We start from the raw sequence: 19469 nt of genomic DNA, 5'->3' as shown, positions 1-19469 counted from the left end.
TGTACGTCCTGAGATCTGTTTCTGCAAGGAGCTATTCAAGATACCTGGACTGGTTAAACTGCGGTGCAGAGGTTGAAAACCAACCAAAGATATTTACTTTGCATCAAGATCCTGGAATAATCTTTTGTTACAATTAATCTTAGGAGGTATTTCAAAGCGAACTGGATTTATATTTAGCAGTTAATATTAATGAGCTAAGGGATACATCCAAAGCAGAATCGGCTCAGGATATTCAAAACAATCAGAAGAGGGCTGAACACACTCCAGCCAATAGATGAATTATTCAACAGAGCACATTTTTACCACCTGTGCTGTGCTCATTCTGACCCAGAGGGTCAGATTTATGGAGCAGTACTTCTCACAGGCAGGAGTGATCCATTAGCATTTATTTATTCATGCCCTGGGCTGACACAATGCTGCAGTAATATGGAGTGGGGCCTTTGCAGGAATCTTGTGAGGGATGTCAGTCCATTGGAGGGAGACGAGCAGTCAGGGATCCAGTACCACATTTTTCTAGAAAGAATGGTCAGTCCACTGGCACCAATTGTTCCTGAAAGCCAAAGAAAGGAAAGCTTCTCTCACGAACAACTTTATTTAAGCTGAGCTCCTTAAAAAATGTATCTTGCTGTGTGGGAGATTGCTTTGTGGCTAGGCATCATTGGGCACATTAAGGACCTCATTAACCCATGGATGATGTTGATAGAATGACCTTAAAAGACACCCAAAGCAAGTTGATGCTTAACCCATGGGTGATGTTGATAGAATGACCTTAAAAGACACCCAAAGCAAGTTGATGCTTAACCCATGGGTGATGTTGATAGAATGACCTTAAAAGACACCCAAAGCAAGTTGATGCTTAACCCATGGGTGATGCTGATAGAATGATCTCAAAATAATCCAGAAAGTTGAGGCTAAGAGAGATGGATAAAGGATCTAGCACAAGAGATGCATGAATACATTTGGAATGGAAGTGGATCTAGCAAATTCTGTTCTTGCCACCTTGGCTGAAAGATTAGGGGAAGATTGCTTTGCCACAGTATTCCACTGTAGACTTTAATCTGAAATGTTTTCATTAAAGCAGGTGGAGAAAAAGTGGAATTCTCTGTGAACTCCATGCAGACCACTTGTACCATTGTAGGATCTGGGACATTTTGCTATTTTAAGCAGTTTGTGCATATTTTTTTTGGAGGGGGGGTTATTCTTAAAGCCTACGGCAAATACATCTGTTGATTTTGCAAAATACCCACAAATGTGACTTGCAAAACTGAAAATTTTACTTTTCATATTAGCCCTCCCCAGGACCTCCAAAGAAGTCACTGGGAGAAGTAAAGCGAACGCCTCCAAAGACCTGAGGACATTCATCCGGTAGGAGGTAATGGGAATCTGCAATTATTCCATTGCAGCTCTAAGAAAAACAGTGCTAATCAATGATTTATGTACCTCTCCGACAATACATGCAAAGTGTTTTACTTTTCTCTTCTCAGGCTGTCTTAACTGGATTTACGTAGCACTGGCAACTGCATAGTTTAGCTATCTGCATATACCTCCACTACCTCCAACTTGTTTGACATACTTAATGGGAAAATTAATGACCAAGCAAGGTGCCTGTAATTAGACTTATCTGACTGTGTGAAAAATCAGGACTGTATTCAGACTAAAATCTCTTATCTGTGTAACCTGCTATCTTCCTTTCAAAGAGAACACTGGCTGTGCTCCTGAAAGCCAAGAGCTGACCGATTTACATTCTGTTGATGAAAGAAAGTGCAGTCTTAACTCTGGGTCCCCGGTCTATCAAGCCAGAATGTATTCCTGCAGATAAAGGACTCCTTCTACTCCATCATTTCTCGGCACCCTGGTCTGAGGAGGTGGAAGGACTCATATTTCTGGCCCAGCAGTGAGACGGTAACTATCCTTAACTTCCACTCCGTTAGCCGTGACGAGAGAACTATAAAAGTGTGCTACGGTAAGAAGAGACACGACAGAAGTTACGTGCCTGCTGTCAGACCACAGATGCCCTCTTGCAAATAATTTACTTTTATTGCTGAATTTATCTTAAAATAGTATCACTGTAGATAATGGTCGAAAAAACCCACTTCGTCCATTTAGTCTGCCCAATTATTCCTATCCACACTTATGAATATATCCTGGCTGTCAATCACAAATGCTTCTAGGATATTGCTCCTTATTCAACTGTTTTGTTGTCTTTCTCGTTGGTACGTTACCATCCTGGATAGTAAACATACAAGAACCCATATTTAATCTAACACCCAGCCATCCTCCCTGTCCCTCTCCCTTCCCCCCCCCCCCCCCCCACCCCACTACTCAACTACTAAGCTTCATAATAATCTAAACAGTGACCAAAATTAGTGTGTCTAAAGCCCCAACATCCAGCCTCCTAGGTCCCCATGGCTTTGCCGGCAGTACTCTGCCACCATCCAGCTGCTTGTCCAAATCCAGTTGGTTTCAGCTCACTGGCTGAAACCTGCCTACCTCAAGCTAATGAATCAGCAGGAAAGACCATACAGAGGTAACGGAGGGTGCTGGAAATCCTCAGACCACTAACCCTTGCGTCTGGTCACCTTCAATGGGAGATTACGGCACAGCCTTGCTGCCTCAGCTCAAAGCCTCTCGTTTCTTTCTTTTTGAATGCCTTGTCTTTCTGCCTGTATTTGTTAATTAAAACATCCATAGGCCGCGTTGTCCACAATTCTAAGCGACTTTACTAAAACAGACTAATAATACGTAAGTACAAATGAGACCCAATACTAAAACAATGTTGAAAGTACATAAAAGCAGATAAAAAAAAGCAACACTAGAACATAAAAGACAAGACAATACTAAGACAGCATGTCACACGCAACCCGGTCAGCTTACATCCTTGATACAGCTACAAGAGAAGTCCTATAAAGCCATCCCTAGTGCTACAAAAATGGTTCACCCAAAAGATCAGGTTTCAGCTTTTTTTGGGGGGGGGGGGTAAATTTTAAAACAGACCCTTTCTATGCAAGGTCTCCGGAAGACTGTTCCACAGCATGGAACCTGAGTCAGCGAAGAATCAGTCCTTAGACTCGGAAAGCCACACCATGGGAAAGGAAGGAACTTACATTTATTCATTTGAAATTATTTAGGAATCGCCCTTTCCAGATTTAAAAAAACATCAAGCAGGCACTGCCCTACAGATCTCAAATTTCTCTCTGGCCTGTAGACCTTTAACAAAGAATTTATACTTAAGGGAGCAATAGTTATTTACTGCTTTTTGAATCAAGGTTATTTTTTTTAGAATTATTCTCCACTTGACTGGAAACCAGTGCAACGAAAACAGGACAGGAATTATATGGTCAAATGGGGGTGTGCCGGTAAGAACAGGTGCTGCTGAGCTTTGGACTACCTGCGGGGCTCACAAGGAGGATAAAGGAAGAACCAGGTAAGCAATCCAAACCCATAAAAACTAGGGTCTGATGAACATTTGGCTGTAAAAAAAGGTTTAAATTATGCACAAGAGATGTAAGGAATGATTAGGAAGGGAATGGTGAATAGAACGGAAAATGTCATAATGCCTCTATATCACTCCATGGTGAAACCGCACCTTGAATACTGTGTACAGTTCTGGTCACCGCATCTTAAAAAAGATATAGTTGCGATGGAGAAGGTACAGAGAAGGGCAACCAAAATGATAAAGGGGATGGAACAGCTCCCCTATGAGGAAAGGCTGAAGAGGTTAGGACTTTTCAGCTTGAAGAAGAGACGGCTGAGGGGGGGATATAATAGAGGGTTATAAAATCATGAGAGGACTAGAACAATTAAATGTGAATCGGTTATTTACTCTTTCAGATATTACAAGGACTAGGGGGCACTCCATGAAGTTAGAAAGTAGCACAATTAAAACAAATTGAAGAAATTATTTTTTATTTAATGCACAATTAAGCTCTGAAATTCATTGCCAGAGGATGTGGTTAAGGCAGTTAGTGTAGCTGGGTTTAAAAAAGGTTCTTATGTCCTTATGTTCATAACTTGCCTATTGTTAGTTAACCAAATTTTAATTGAATGCAAGCAGATTGATATTAGGCCTAGAGTGGTTTTGATATGTGATGTAACGGGGAAAATAAATTGGCTTTCATCGGCGTATAATCTATACTACAGACCAAAGCCTGACAGTAATTTACAAATTGGACTGAGATCTATATTGAGAAAAGGAGGCAGGCGTAACTCAACGAAATAAGGCAGGGGAGGGGGATTTAGTTAGGGCTGGGGGGTGGGTTAGATAGGGGAAGGGAGGGAAAGGTGGGGGGGACAAAAAAAAAATTCCCTCCGAGGCCGCTCCGATTTCGGAGCGGCCTCGGAGGGAACGGAGGCAGGCTGCGCGCCTCGGCGCGTGCAGGCTGTCGATTTTGCACAGCCTTGCGCACGCCAACCCCGGATTTTAAAAGATACGCGCGGCTACACGCATATCTTTTAAAATCCGGCGTACTTTTGTTTGCGCCGGTTGCATGAACAAAAGTACGCGTGTGCGTTCTTTTTTAAAATCTTCCCCTTATCGTTTAGAACGACTTCCTGCTAAAAGCCTTGAAGACGAATTCTCTGTGAAAAGCGGAATTTTCTCCGAGGTCATTTAGATGGGTTATTTAGAGCCCAGGAGCAGGGAGGTGGCTGATAATAGCTGCCCATCGTTGAACGCTATCTTGCGCGCCGCATTCCACCCATCGCCAACCCCTTGACATGCGCTCCTCGCCGCCCACACGTTTAGGTGAAGCCCACGAGTCCCTTTTCATTCGCGGGTCCCCCTCTACTGGAGTAATCTTCCCGAGCAGCTTCGTCTAGTAACTTGCCCCAGCCAGTGCAAAAGTAACATCTGAAAGCTTCCTTATTTACGCGACCTTTGGAACTGGAGAATTCATGGGTTTGCTGGTTGCAGCCTGTCTGTTCATCCCTATGTGACCAGCTGCAGCCTTTACTTCGGCTGCGTTTGTGACTGTTGTTTTGAGGACTGGCTACTGGTCTTGATAGTGGTGTTGGTTTCTTGTTGATTGCCCGCTGTGCGTAATAGATGATATTTTAATTTCATGATTTGGCCAGGCAGGTTGTATCCATTTTTAATTTTGTGTACGTTCCATTTCTACCCCGTTGCAAATAGAGGATGTGAGCAGGTCATACATTTTACAAATTCCATAAAAAAATTAATAAAGGATGGTTTAATCTATTTATAAAACACACACAATTTATACCTTGGAAATTTTCTTGGTTACCTTAGGCTCAGTTCACACATATTTGGAATTAGAAAACCTTACAGCCAAAATATATTCAGGCAATAACATTAATCAAGCCTTAGGTTAAAAGAAAACCCAAAAACAACATGACTTGTGTCTCTGGGAAAATCAAATACACTCCCATTCCACGGATTCGAATCGAGCTCCTCCTCCGATTCACGCAATACATTCTCAGCTTCCTTAGGGTCCATGCCCCAGCCTCTGTGCATCTTTCCTCTTGTCACCAGCATCCGGGGTTGGGCGGAGAAGTTGACATGAGCAGGCTTGGCTTGGCCTAGTATCAGCTGGAACCTGGGGAAAGATGTGAGAGCTGCTGGTCCACACATTAGTTACCAAGGAAAGAGGCCTTGCTGCAGCCAGCTTTCCTAGGGCATCCGTCTACAAGATGGGTCAAAGATCTACTCTTTCTAGTCCCTTCAGGCTTGCCTCACTTGCCTTTGCCTGTCAAATGAATGTTACTGCTTGCATAGGGGTTAAAATTTCTCGTGATTCTTATTGTATTCCACGCACACCAGCTCGGCCTTCAAAGTCACCGAGAAGGACTGATAGAAGGACTACGAATCACGGCACCACATCGCAGCAGGCTTTTAAGGCAGGACACCAACATTTGTGTTTGTTCTTGCGACTGAATCTCTTATTTTATTCCTAAACTTGCCAAAACCGAGACCTGGATGGTTTTTTCTCCACACTCTTGGTGGATGATCTTCTTTTTTTCACTTGTGTAAAATTATTGTAAATGCAAGATCATCCTTCTCTGAATGATGCCATAGGATACACTGTTTTAAATGTCTTATTAATGAAGAGCTGTCTAATGAATGTCTGTTGGGCAGTTTTACTTACAGAGTAACCAATGTGATTCAATATAAATTTAATATTTATATTATGCAACTTTGCTCAAGTACTTGGAGCAATTAACATGCCGGCAAATGAATTCCATCGGCCAGCTTCTAAAAACACGAGTCGGTTAAGGGAAGTAATTTATTGATCTCGGTTTGAGAAACTGGGGTTGCTGGCTATAAAATACTAACTGGGCGATATTAATATCCCTTTAAGTAAAGCTTTTGCCTTTCCGATCACACTGCTGTTGGAAGGATTCGGAGTTTAATTTCCAGCCGGGCTCTCCTAAAAGACACTGCCTTCCTTGAGGGGCAGGAATGATGCACGGCAGGAACCTAGTGAAGAGCTCCTTTTCGCTAATTATGGTGTGCGCGAAGCCTCAGCATCCTACTCATTAAGCTCACACTGACATGAGAGGACGCAGCTGGCACTACTATGGAAAAAAAAAACTACAAGTACTTGGGCATTGGAGAGGGGATATGGATTCTGGCAGAGTTCTGCAAGCTTCTGCCTCATATTCTGTGCGCTTTTGCCCATACATGTGGATAACGGTTTCTCGATGACCAGTAGTGATCAAATAGTGTCCACTGCCCACCCACCTATAAAATATAATGGTGGCAGCAGATGTGTGCTCTGGCGTAGCCTAATAGAGAGGGACTTTCAGGCTAGGACTGTTGTCCTACAGGATGAGTTTATTCACTGCTAAGGACACGTGAATTTGTTTAAAATAAATGTTCGCCAGACCATTTGCCGAACTTGCATAAAAATATAATACCGAAGGTTCATCTGCGCTCTTTTAAAAAATAAAATCCAAAGTGCATCTGGAAACCCTGCTTTGGATGTTCATCAGAAAGAAAAATTGGAAACGGATGATTCTGTCGGCTGAGCAGATCCACGTCAGATCCTTCAGATTTAGGGAGAAACCGAAAAGTCCATGGTACTCAGTCCTGACTGGAAATCTACCCTGAGACTACCAGCACTTAGCTGGCAGGAAAACTTCCAAACGCCCTAGCGTGGGGCTTCGGTGAGCTGAATAGGAAATTATGAAATCAGTGCGGCTTTGATTAAAACTCTCTGCAGTTCCCTGCTCAAAGAACAAGTCCTTTTATCTCAGCAAATTAAAGCTTGTAAGCTCTTTGGAGCAAGGAGCCAGTAATCATGTGAACTATCTGAACTCTATCAACACCAGGAAAACAATAAATATTAGAATTTTTCACGGCATGTGACTTTGCAAATGCTCTGTGCAGGGATGTTCCATTGTACAAGACGCCAGAAAACAGCCTCAGCAGAGCTGCTGCTTAATGCTGATGCAATATTGTGCGCTGAGCAAAGCGCCCAGGTTAACGAGCGCTTGGACGCGCGTCCATAACCCCTTATGCAATGAGGGGATTAGCGCGTCCAAACCAGCGAGTAGCTAACAGTGCTCATCACATGGAAATTCATGCTCATGAGGCTATTAGCTATTGCCCACTTATATGCACCCGATGCGCACATTTTTACTCTCAAAAATGAATGCCTGCCTTGGAGCAGCCACCACGTCTTGAAGAGCCCCTAAAGTTAACAGAAAAGCAGAAAATACAGCTTTTCAGTGGTTCTTCCGACTTAATATCCTGGCGAGATTAAGTCGGAGGAACTGAAAAAAGGAGTAGGTTAACGCGTGTCTAGTTTCCTAACCCTTGGTTGTACATAGGTTAGGAAAACAGATGCTCATAAAATTAAGCGTCCGTTCTCCTAACCCTCGCACACTGCCACTTCTCCTGGGTGCTCGATGCCGGGGAGGCAGTAGGGATGCACAATTTCCCCTAGCGTCTCCTTTTTAATGCGGCGGCTCATTTGCCTACTGCATCGCGTGCCCGGGAGAGGCGGTTGGGTGCGCATTAGGAAAGCGGGCGGCCAGTTTGAACGCACATCTTTAGCACAGGTCCATATTGCATCGGCCTGTATGACAGCAACTTAAAAGACGTTACCATTTTTTGTTGACTTGCAATCATTTCAACTGGATGTGAGAGAAAAATATCGCATCAGTGTGTTTCATGCCTACTAATCTACATGAATTAATAACAGGGTCACCCGATTATGCTTTTAACCAATGTCCTTTTTTTTTTTTTAACTAGTATAGAACTTAAAAATCCCTGATTCCCCCATCACCATCACCACCACCACACACGCCCGATAAGCAAAGTTTAATGCAGCATTCTTGTTGGTTTCCATTACATCTCAAAGAGTAAGGGCAGGAACAAGGCCTTCTAATCTATGTGAAAGCAGAAGGTGGGACCGGGAAGAACGTATCGCTATTCGGGATACAATCATCACATAAAGAACAACTGCCTGGAATACCCTGGAAAATAAGGCAGTGGGGCAGGTGGAGGAGCAAAAACCATAGTGAAATGCAAAAAGTAATCCTTAGTGGTGGGAAAGCAATCTATGAACTGCATTGGTCCAGGAGGAAATAACCACGATTGATTCTTTGTTAAGTGGCGATGCCTTTTACGGTCCAACAGCAGAGTAATCCCCCAAGGCTGTTGCACAGGCATGTAACGCTACCTGACGTGACGTGATTATAGGCTCCTACGGGAATATAAGATTTGCCTTGCTGGGTCAGACCAAAGGTTCATCAAGCCCAGCAAACCGTCTCTGACAGTGACCAGTCTGGGTCACTAGGAAAGACCCGGGAGATCCCCAAGAGTAGATCCATTCCTCAGGCAGGCTCTTCCAAGCCCTTCTGTTTGGCATTTTGGTGCCTCCACCTAAAGAGAAAAGGTTGGGGGAGGAAGAGCATCTCGCTCCGTTTCTCCGGGATCCAAAGTCCTCTGAGTTCAGTTGTGCAGTGTCATCGCCTTCTCATGGCCTTCATTCTTCAGGCCCTCCGTTTCCAGTTAGTTGGGTCCTCTCACGAGCATGATCAGTGTAGCATGCTCCCACTATTTAGCTTACCCCCGTCAGGGGTAAGAGAGGGGAAGGGGGGTTCAAGGCTTACATTCAAAAGACAAGGGAAGTCAAACACTAACGCCCAGAGCAAGGACAAACTAGAGAGTAACGGGCACTGCCACGCCCAGAGAGGGCGTAGGGAGTGGGAGAATGAACGGGGCTTTCAGCTGCATCTTGGAAGCACAGGGAGATAATGCGACCCGCCTAGAGTTACACACAGAATCAGAGACAAATCTGAAGCTCGCATCTCGGGATGTCTAAAATACAGTCCAGGGGTAACCACCTGGTCACTCTTCCACCACATTTTATAACATCGAGATTTTTTTTTTTTTTTTGCATAAGGACAACTTTACTACATCCAAGTCCCCAATGTTACATTCTTCGAGAAAAACCTACAAAGGAAGCATTCACAAATTACTTGTGCTCATGTGCTCATGAATCTCCCCGTGTTCTGCAGTTAATGCTGGCGCATAAAATGTTTCTCTTACGCAGCGCTGGCCAGCAATCTGTAACGCGCCGTGAGTTTCCCATCGGTGCCAGTGAAATCAATAGTCCCCCGGGTCGGATCGACTTCTTAGGCAGCTACAGGTGTAGGAGTGAGGGAAGGGTGAGGCCTGGTGAAAGAGGGGCACTTGTCCTCACCCCACAGCATCCCACTACACTCACCTCCTCTAAAGGTGCAGGGGCAGCAGCACTTCCGGCTCGCAATGCTCTGAATGCTGCCAGCCCACGAGCTTTTGCACCTGTAAGGGGCCGCGTTCGACCGGCTGCTGCCGCTCAGACTGCTGTGGTGTGCATGGGAGCTGCCTGGTAGGAGGAAGCAGCACCCCCTTTCACCATGCTGCCATTGGTCAAGTACCTACTCTGCCTAATTAGCAATCAGGTGGTGCCATGGCAGGTACCCCTCTACTGCAGAGCACAATTATTTCTTTTATACACTGCACCGTAAAAACTGCCCACAGTATTCTGCCCCCAAGAGCCTCTGAGGTAGCAAAGCATCATTTGGGCATGTACAGATTCGTTTCGTTTCGTTTCATTAGGCTTATAATTTTTGACGCACGGAAAATCCTATTTATGCTCATAAAACTGATGTGTGTAAAACATTTGTATTTATACATGTAAAAAATAAATTAAAAATGCAAACCCCCCCCCCCCACTAGAAAAATGAAAAGAATAAAATGTTTCCTGTGCACACCCCTCTGATTTTTTATCTGATGATTTCTCTTTGCATCTGCCATTCCCAGCTCAGATTGTGGAATGCGCTGGGTGGAACGAATCCCTCTCCCCATGCTGAATTCCAGTTGGTGCAACCTCCTGAAGAGACCTGGGAGCACAGCCTGCTCCCCCATCGCTTGACCTGCGCACTCCAGTTCTCTGTGCGTGCATTCTCCGTAACCGTCACTTATTTATACAACCCTGCAGCTGTAGGGGATCCCTTTGGCAGAGCAGGGAAAATGTGGGATCTCCGTCATTTCAGATGGAGTCGCCGCCAATTTCCTGTGGTCGGGCCACAACCGGCCCCCCAGCGGCCCTTGAATTCCCCATGGCTACCCACCATGGTCGGCCTGTGGAGAACAAATTAAGTTAAGTATCTTACATAGTCCTAGCTTTTTGTAGAACATGTAGTGATAATACTCTGACATCTGGTTAGCGTCCCCCTCCCTTTCCTCCCACAGAACTAATGGAATACAGACCTCCAGTCCATGCAGACTTAACGAACGTAATCGGAATTCGTTGCTAAATATTGTGGTGCGGGTGCCGATCCTACACATTTAGGGATGGCAGAGCAAAACTGCTCGATTGCGATTTAATTTTTATTTTAATCCGTGTGGAAACATAAGTCATGTTTACTGTGTATCTTTACGCGAGGCCCAGCGCATCATCTCAGCAAAGTGTTAAAAGTTAATATCACCCCAGCAGTGCAAAGCCATCTCAGCATGGGCTGAGCAGAATGTGAAAAGCCATTGTCAGCCTCCCCGACAGCCTGTAGTTTTAAACGACTGCGCTGTCAGTTCTTCACCTCCCAGCCTTTGGGTTTTCTGCTTTAGTGAATAGTAACAATTACACAGCAAATGCTATGCTATTTCCAGCTGAAGTTTTTTGACAGAAATATTGGTTACAGCCAGCATTGCAAACCTGCTTAACGTTGCATGATTACGTTTTATGCAAATTGTCTCGTAAAGGTTATTCCTTTGCTTAAAACTTGAACTTTATTAACGTATGCAAATAATAATATTGAATTAAAAAAACAATGTTTATAATACAGCTATTATAAAATTTATAATAGTTTACTGTCGTACATGAAGATTTATTAATAAATAACTATCATTTCATTATTCTGTCATGGTGGTAATTGTGAGTATGCACAGTTTTATTCCGTTTAAGAGACTCCTCTCTGGAGCACAGCTAATTGCAGATACCTTGCATTGGGAGTGAAGGGCCTAGGCGTAGTTGCGCTGTCGGTGGCTTTTTCTCCTCTTTTGGAAGGCGCAAATATTTTCACAGCAGAAACCTAACAGTCAAAGTTTAGCTGGCTTTGCCTTTGCAAATATTTAAGCCAGTTTTGCCCTATTTTGCTGAGAAAGCTAGACCGGAAAGCACAGAAACAAATGATGCAAGAAGCACATTTTCAGCAAAAACCAGTAGACTTTGGCAAGGAATTCTGCATTTTTGTGAAATAATTTTGCAGAAGTTTGGCAGTTTTCATAGATTTTTCCCATTATTTTCCATAGTGAAAATTCTTAAATATCCACAGAGTATGTGGATATCTTGATAAATTTCCAAAAAAAAAAAAAAGCTGAAGTGCAAGCAGTTTGATTCTTTCCCCAAGAAGACTAGACAAGAGGACTCATCCAAAACATTTCGTCACTAGCATCCAGAGGCAGCCATATTGTACGTAGTCCCCAGCCTGTCTCCATGGCCCTGCTCCTGCCTGAGTAAGGACTGAGCTGGCTAGATCCCACAAGGTGAAAATGTCATGCCACAAGATGACCAAATTTGGCCAGCTAGATTCACTAGCCATTAAAATTTGGCCAGCCAAAAAGTTGGCTAAGTCAGGCTGTTCACATGGCAGGCCTAAACATAGCCAGCCAAGTTCTGATTATTAACTAAACCGGCAGAAGTGTCACTAAGTCAAGAGTTCAGCACCCTTTTTGAGAATCAGCAGTTTTATACTGCTAGACACAACGCTAAAAATATTACAAAGCACAACCAACATTCCACTGTTTTTGTTAACACTAACCCACAAATTGATGTTAGAGTTCTAGTGGGTTTGAAGACCTTTTACTAATAAAATATAACAATGCAGTGCAATCGTAATCATGTGCGATTCACATGATTGTAAGTTCTCTGGAGCAGGAGACATTTGTAATCTAAGAGAGTACTAAACTGCGCTGATATTCTTGATAGAGTTAACAAGAGTTAAAAGCATCTTTAATGGGTGTTACCTCAATTGAGTTTGTTATTGGCACTTTTAACGCATTATTTAGCTATTGTACATGTACACATCGGAGCAAAATATATGTAAAATAATTAATACGCTGCAATTATACAAACCAACTCATTAGCTATCAACGCATAGTAAAATAACGTTAAGATGGGTAAAGTTACCACAGACCATTTCAGCAAGAAACTCATGGAGGTGTATGCAAATGTTTGGCCGGTCGTAGGCTATCCCAGAACTGGCTACACTTCCCGGGATGCTGCAGCAAGGGCACCACCGATGTCCCCTTCCCTGCTCCTCTATGCTGCCCTAGACGCACACATCTTTGAACAGCTGATATAGGCCCCGCGGCAGGAACAGATGCTCTGTGCAGGGAGACAATGGCGGTTTAAACCCCAGCCAAAGTTCAGCCGATGCCTCAGCCTCCTGGGTTGCAGGGCATGATGCTACTCATCTCTGTGCCTTTTGCCTTGCCTTAACTCCTTGTTGTCTAGCCTTGCCTCATTGTTGCCTTCCTACCTTGCCTCATTATTTCCTTGCCTTGCCAATCACTCGGTTTCCTTGCCTGTCCACCCCCACCTGTGTCTAGGTCCCCTGGGCCTTGTCTTGTCTTTTCCATCCATCTTTGCCTGATTCCTGATTCTGACCTCTGCAACAGATACTGACTACTCTTCTGGACTGCCGCCTACCCTGACCCCAGCTTGGACCTCGATCTACCTTCTCGCTGCCTGCCCCGACCTTAGCCTAGACTTGGATACTGATTTCTCACTGCCTTCCCTGACCTTGGTCTGGATCCAGATATTGTTGCTTGCTGCCAGCTCTGACCCCTGCCCAAGACTTGATTTTGTCAGACCAGTCCTTATGGGACTCTCACCTAAGCCCTTCTGACCCCTGGAACCCAAGGGCTCAACCTGCGGGGATCGGGGCTGGTAGAGGTGAAGCTCATGCTCCATTCCCAGTAAGAGCAAGTCCACCTGCTGTCAGCGTGAGCCTACTAGGTTCACCTGCCAGGCTGCGTCAATCATGCCACAGGCCAAGGACTCTCATCCGTGACAGTATAGATAGGTTTTTGTGTGTTAATTGCAACATTAACATGCCAACTTTAAAGCAAGAAATTTACCTACTGACTGATTTGCATGCCATTAACATGGGTCCTTAATATGAGATAATTATCAAGTGTTAACGGCCCACGTTATCGCACCTTAGTACACTGGCCTCCGTGTAAGAAATGTTTAAGTGACGTACTGAATGCTATACATCTTACAAATTCTGCCAGCGGTATGTAAACTTTTGATCACAACTGTATATTTCAGGACTATACTGCACTTTACATTTGGAGAAACGGTAACCCAGCTCTAATCATCATACTTCACTCTAGGCTGGTTTTGAAAGAAATTATTTACTCAAAATAAACTTCTCCAATAAAAAATAATAATTTGGCAAACAGTGCATTTATCTCAGGTGATGACAGCTATCAAAATAAATTCTTCCAATACCCAGCGCAGGCACATTAAAAGAGTTACATCCCAGTACCCTGGGAAATACTGTAAATAAATATTTGAATTGATATATTTAATATTTATATTGAAATAATGTAATATTATCTATGTATTTTATGAATTATTGCTTTGTTATAATATACTTATGATTTGTTGTGTATTTAAAGATTTATTGTTGTTACGTATTGATGTGTTTTCCCTTTGATTGTAATGCATGTTGAGTGCCGGCTTTGCCAGCAGAAAGGTGTGCCCCAACCAAATTTACATTACATTTCTTTCTCCTTATCCTCAAAATAAGTCTCCCCTCTGCCTTCTTGGGTCTCTCTCTCCCTCTGAAGACAACGCATTTGTTGCCCTTCCAATCCATTGTGATCCCTGTGCTAGGAACTATAGCAATAGTTAAGGAACCCAAGGGTCCCTAGAAAACTATAGAGGGCAATAATGAAAGCCATTTCCACACTGACCAAGAAAGCGCTCACAAAGAAGAACAAGCCAACGCCCAGTGGCGTACCTAGAGTATTTGGCACCCGAGGCAGATACTTCTTAGGCACTCCCTCCTAATATATAATTTTAAAATTTCCTAAACACTGATAAAATATTTCAAAACAGCAGACACATCAAATAACACCCAATAATTAAAACTAATAAGGATTTTAAAAATTTCCCGCTCTCCATAACAATCCTAAGATTGTTGCAGACTGGGGGCATGCATGAACACACACCTACACACACACACACGATATGCTCCCTTTCTTTCATACACATATATGTTTGTTGACCTCTATTCCCTGTTCATAAATGGGGAGGACAATTTTCAAACTTGTTTACTTGTGAGAAAGTGTCTTACCCACATCGACTGGCTGTCTGATGATTTCCCTCCCTCACTGGGGCCAGAAGGTGCCCTTCCACAAGGTGCGGACGTTTTGACGACACACGTTGAGTGGAAGCGTTCCCGCGGGTCGTGCCTAAAATGGAGGTTGAGAAGAACGAGCGAGGTCGGCAATTTCAAATCTTTGCGCCTACTCTTCCAACAAAATTCTACCGGCGCAAAAGGCAGGCGCAAGCGTCCGCATGTTCTTTGTAACCCCAGACAAGTTTCTGCTTGCTTTCACTTTGAAAACAGGTGCAAAGCCCACTGGTGAAAGCGCGCACCCTCTTCAGTCCAATGTGGACGCTTTGAAAACTGCCCATCCCCAAAAACCAACACACCAGAGACAGCGTGAAGCACCTCCTTGCATCCCCTCTCTAACATCCTACCCAATATGACAATATGACACTTACACACACACCCAGACAGGCTCCCAAACTCTCACACACCCCATCCTGGCGGGCTCCTATGCTCTTACACATATGAACACACTCACAGACTCTAATGCTCTCTCTCTCTCACACACACAGACACACACCCCAGGCAGGCTCCCAAACTCTCACACACCCCATCCTGGCGGGCTCCTATGCTCTTACACATATGAACACACTCACAGACTTTAATGCTCTCTCTCTCTCACACACACAGACACACACCCCAGGCAGGCTCCCAAACTCTCACACACCCTATCCTGGCGAGCTCCTATGCTCTTACACATATGCACACACTCACAGACTCTAATGCTCTCTCTCTCTCACACACACAGACACACACCCCAGGCAGGCTCCCAAACTCTCACACACCCTATCCTGGCGAGCTCCTATGCTCTTACACATATGCACACACTCACAGACTCTAATGCGCTCTCTCTCTCACACACACACAGACACACACCCAGACAGGCTCCCAAACTCTCACACACCCTATCCTGGCGAGCTCCTATGCTCTTACAGATATGCACACACTCACAGACTCTAATGCGCTCTCTCTCTCACACACACAGAGACACACACCCAGACAGGCTCCCAAACTCTCACACACCCTATCCTGGCGAGCTCCTATGCTCTTACACATATGCACACACTCACAGACTCTAATGCTTTCTCTCTCACACACACAGACACACACCCCAGGCAGGCTCCCAAACTCTCACACACCCTATCCTGGCGGGCTCCTATGCTCTTACACATATGCACACACTCACATACTCTAATACTCTCTCTCTCTCACACACACAGACACACACCCCAGGCAGGCTCCCAAACTCTCACACACCCTATCCTGGCGGGCTCCTATGCTCTTACACATATGCACACACTCACAGACTCTAATGCGCTCTCTCTCACACACACACACAGACACACACCCCAGGCAGGCTCCCAAACTCTCACACACCCTATCCTGGCGAGCTCCTATGCTCTTACACATATGCACACACTCACAGACTCTAATGCTCTCTCTCTCTCACACACACAGACACACACCCAGACAGGCTCCCAAACTCTCACACACCCTATCCTGGCGGGCTCCTATGCTCTTACACATATGCACACACTCACAGACTCTAATGCGCTCTCTCTCTCACACACACAGAGACACACACCCCAGGCAGGCTCCCAAACTCTCACACACCCTATCCTGGCGAGCTCCTATGCTCTTACACATATGCACACACTCACAGACTCTAATGCTCTCTCTCTCTCACACACACAGACACACACCCCAGGCAGGCTCCCAAACTCTCACACACCCTATCCTGGCGGGCTCCTATGCTCTTACACATATGCACACACTCACAGACTTTAATGTGCTCTCTCTCTCACACACACAAACACACACCCAGGCAGGCTCCCAAACTCTCACACACCCCATCCTGGCGGGCTCCTATGCTCTTACACATATGCACACACTCACAGACTCTAATGCTCTCTCTCTCACACACACACAAACACACACCCAGGCAGGCTCCCAAACTCTCACACACCCTATCCTGGCGAGCTCCTATGCTCTTACACATATGCACACACTCACAGACTCTAATGCGCTCTCTCTCTCTCTCACACACACAGACACACACCCAGACAGGCTCCCAAACTCTCACACACCCTATCCTGGCGAGCTCCTATGCTCTTACACATATGCACACACTCACAGACTCTAATGCGCTCTCTCTCACACACACACAGAAACACACACCCAGACAGGCTCCCAAACTCTCACACACCCTATCCTGGCGAGCTCCTATGCTCTTACACATATGCACACACTCACAGACTCTAATGCTTTCTCTCTCACACACACAGACACACACCCCAGGCAGGCTCCCAAACTCTCACACACACCCTATCCTGGAGAGCTCCTATGCTCTTACACATATGCACACACTCACTGACTCTAATGCGCTCTCTCTCTCACACACACAGACACACACCCAGACAGGCTCCCAAACTCTCACACACCCTATCCTGGCGGGCTCCTATGCTCTTACACATATGCACACACTCAACAGACTCAAATGCTCTCTCACACACCCACACACACACCCTAGGCAAGCTCCCATGCTCTCACACACACACCCAGACAGGCTCCCAAACTCTCATGTACCCCATCCTGGCAGGCTCCTATGTTCTTAGACATTTGCACACACTCAACAGACTCTAATGCTCTTTCACACACACACACACACACATCTCAAGCAGGTTCCCATGCTATTTTTTGTGATCGGCTGTGGGAAATATTTTGCTTTTTTGGGTTGTGGGTTTTTGGACTAGTTTTAAGGGCAGATGCAGTTTTCTGGGCGTCTTCCCCCTAGTCCCCAGAAGCGCTTTTGCTGATGCATCACCAGCTACTGCCCGACTTTTTAGCTGGTTGCAGAGAGCAAAAAGGGTTTGTGTCTTGAAACAACGTTGCACTCAGATGAAATAATTTGAAGGTGGTAACAACTTTCAAGCAATACTATAAGTATTTTTTTATATTTCAGGACTCTGCTGTGCCGTGCTGACTGAACGCCGCTGGGGAGAAGCGGGGCCGGTGGTGGGGGCTGGGTTCGTGCGCTAGCAATGATGGAGTGGACGCGTACCTGTAACTAACAGCAGTGCGAAGCACGAGCGTGCCACTATGGCTGCAGTCACTGGAGCAGCGGGGCAAGCGGGCGGCCCCCCACCAAATGCTCTAGAAGCTAGCACTGAATCAGCTCCCCCCTTTCCAGCCCCCCGAATGCTCTCCCTGCCAGGTGAGTCCCCTCCCCTATGCATTTAAACTTCCTCAATAAAGTTACGGAATCTCTCACATCTTGTGCGCTGTCAGTGACGCTGGTTTTACTTGCTAAAATTCAGTAATATTTCAGTTTGTGCAGAATTAGGAAAGGCCCATAGGTCTCAGGGTTTGGAGCTATGCCCCATGCATGTGAAAGGCAGGAGAATAATGGCAGTGGAGATAACACATTTTTAGGTATGGAGAGAGCTCGCCCTGACCTACGGCTGCCCACGGATGTGTTTAGTCCGTTTAAAAGGGGTTGCCTATCTTTTTTTCCCACTTAGCAACAGAAAATACGCCTCCTGTAAACTATGCTCAGGGAGCGTCGGTTTCACTTTCTGCATCTCTTCTCCCCCCTCTCCCCCTTGATTTTTAAGAGCAAAAGAGAAAACTGCAGGGAAGAGGAAGAAACTCGGGTGCCGAGGCAGGAGCCCACTGTCTTCCTCCGACAACCTAGGCTTTTCTACGCTTGTCTTTAAACTTTGTTATAGCCATAGCTATTTTTGTCAATTTGTCCGCATGCAATGCAGGACTTTGCACACAATCTTGTATAATTACTTTTTTTTTTTTTTTTTTGCAATTTTTTAGTTTTGGCCTACATTTTGTGATTGCTTGAGTTATAAAAATATTTGGCATCTGGCAACACTGCTCCCATGCTCTCTCACACACACACACACACACACACAACCTAGGCAGGCTCCCTTGTTCCCACACACACACACACAACCCAGGCAGGCTCCCTTGTTCCCACACACACACACACACACACACACAACCCAGGCAGGCTTCCTTGCTCTCACACACACACACACACAACCCAGGCAGGCTCCCTTGCTCTCACACACACACACACACATACACACACACACAACCCAGGCAAGCTCCTTGCTCTTACACACACACACACACAAACCCCAGGCAGGCTCCCTTGCTCTCACACACACACACACAACCCAGGCAGGCTCCCTTGCTCTCACACACACACACACACACATACACACACACACACAACCCAGGCAGGCTCCTTGCTCTTACACACACACACACACACACAACCCAGGCAGGCTCCTTGCTCTTACACACACACACACACAAAACCCAGGCAGGCTCCCTTGCTCTCACACACACACACACAACCCAGGCAGGCTCCCTTGCTCTCTCTCTCTCACACACACACACATACACACACACAACCCAGGCAGACTCCCTCTTTTTGCTGCTGCTCATGCCTTCTTGATGAACATACAGGAGCCCATTCAGCTGCTCCTCCTCCTCTTGCGCCAGTCCCACGATATTCAAAACTCGGAGAGCTAGCACGAGATCAGCACAGAGGAAGTGCTATTCCTGTGCATTTTTTAATATCTCAGGGCCAGCTC

At 45.4% G+C, this 19469-nt stretch overlaps 1 long non-coding RNA gene across 1 annotated transcript; it reads left to right on the top strand.

Annotated features, from left to right (window-relative positions):
- Positions 1-984: 984 nt before the first annotated feature.
- On the top strand, positions 985-18061 carry LOC115099518. Its single transcript, XR_003858815.1, has 5 exons — positions 985-1166; positions 1290-1372; positions 1698-1902; positions 3281-3424; positions 17819-18061. It is a non-coding gene; the product is annotated as an uncharacterized LOC115099518 (long non-coding RNA).
- Positions 18062-19469: the final 1408 nt, after the last annotated feature.

The sequence above is a fragment of the Rhinatrema bivittatum genome, chromosome 9 (genome assembly GCF_901001135.1).
Source record: "Rhinatrema bivittatum chromosome 9, aRhiBiv1.1, whole genome shotgun sequence".
In the NCBI taxonomy this organism is placed as follows: domain Eukaryota; kingdom Metazoa; phylum Chordata; class Amphibia; order Gymnophiona; family Rhinatrematidae; genus Rhinatrema; species Rhinatrema bivittatum.
Note: the sequence above shows the minus strand (reverse complement) of the source record. Positions and strands in the feature narration are given on the sequence as shown.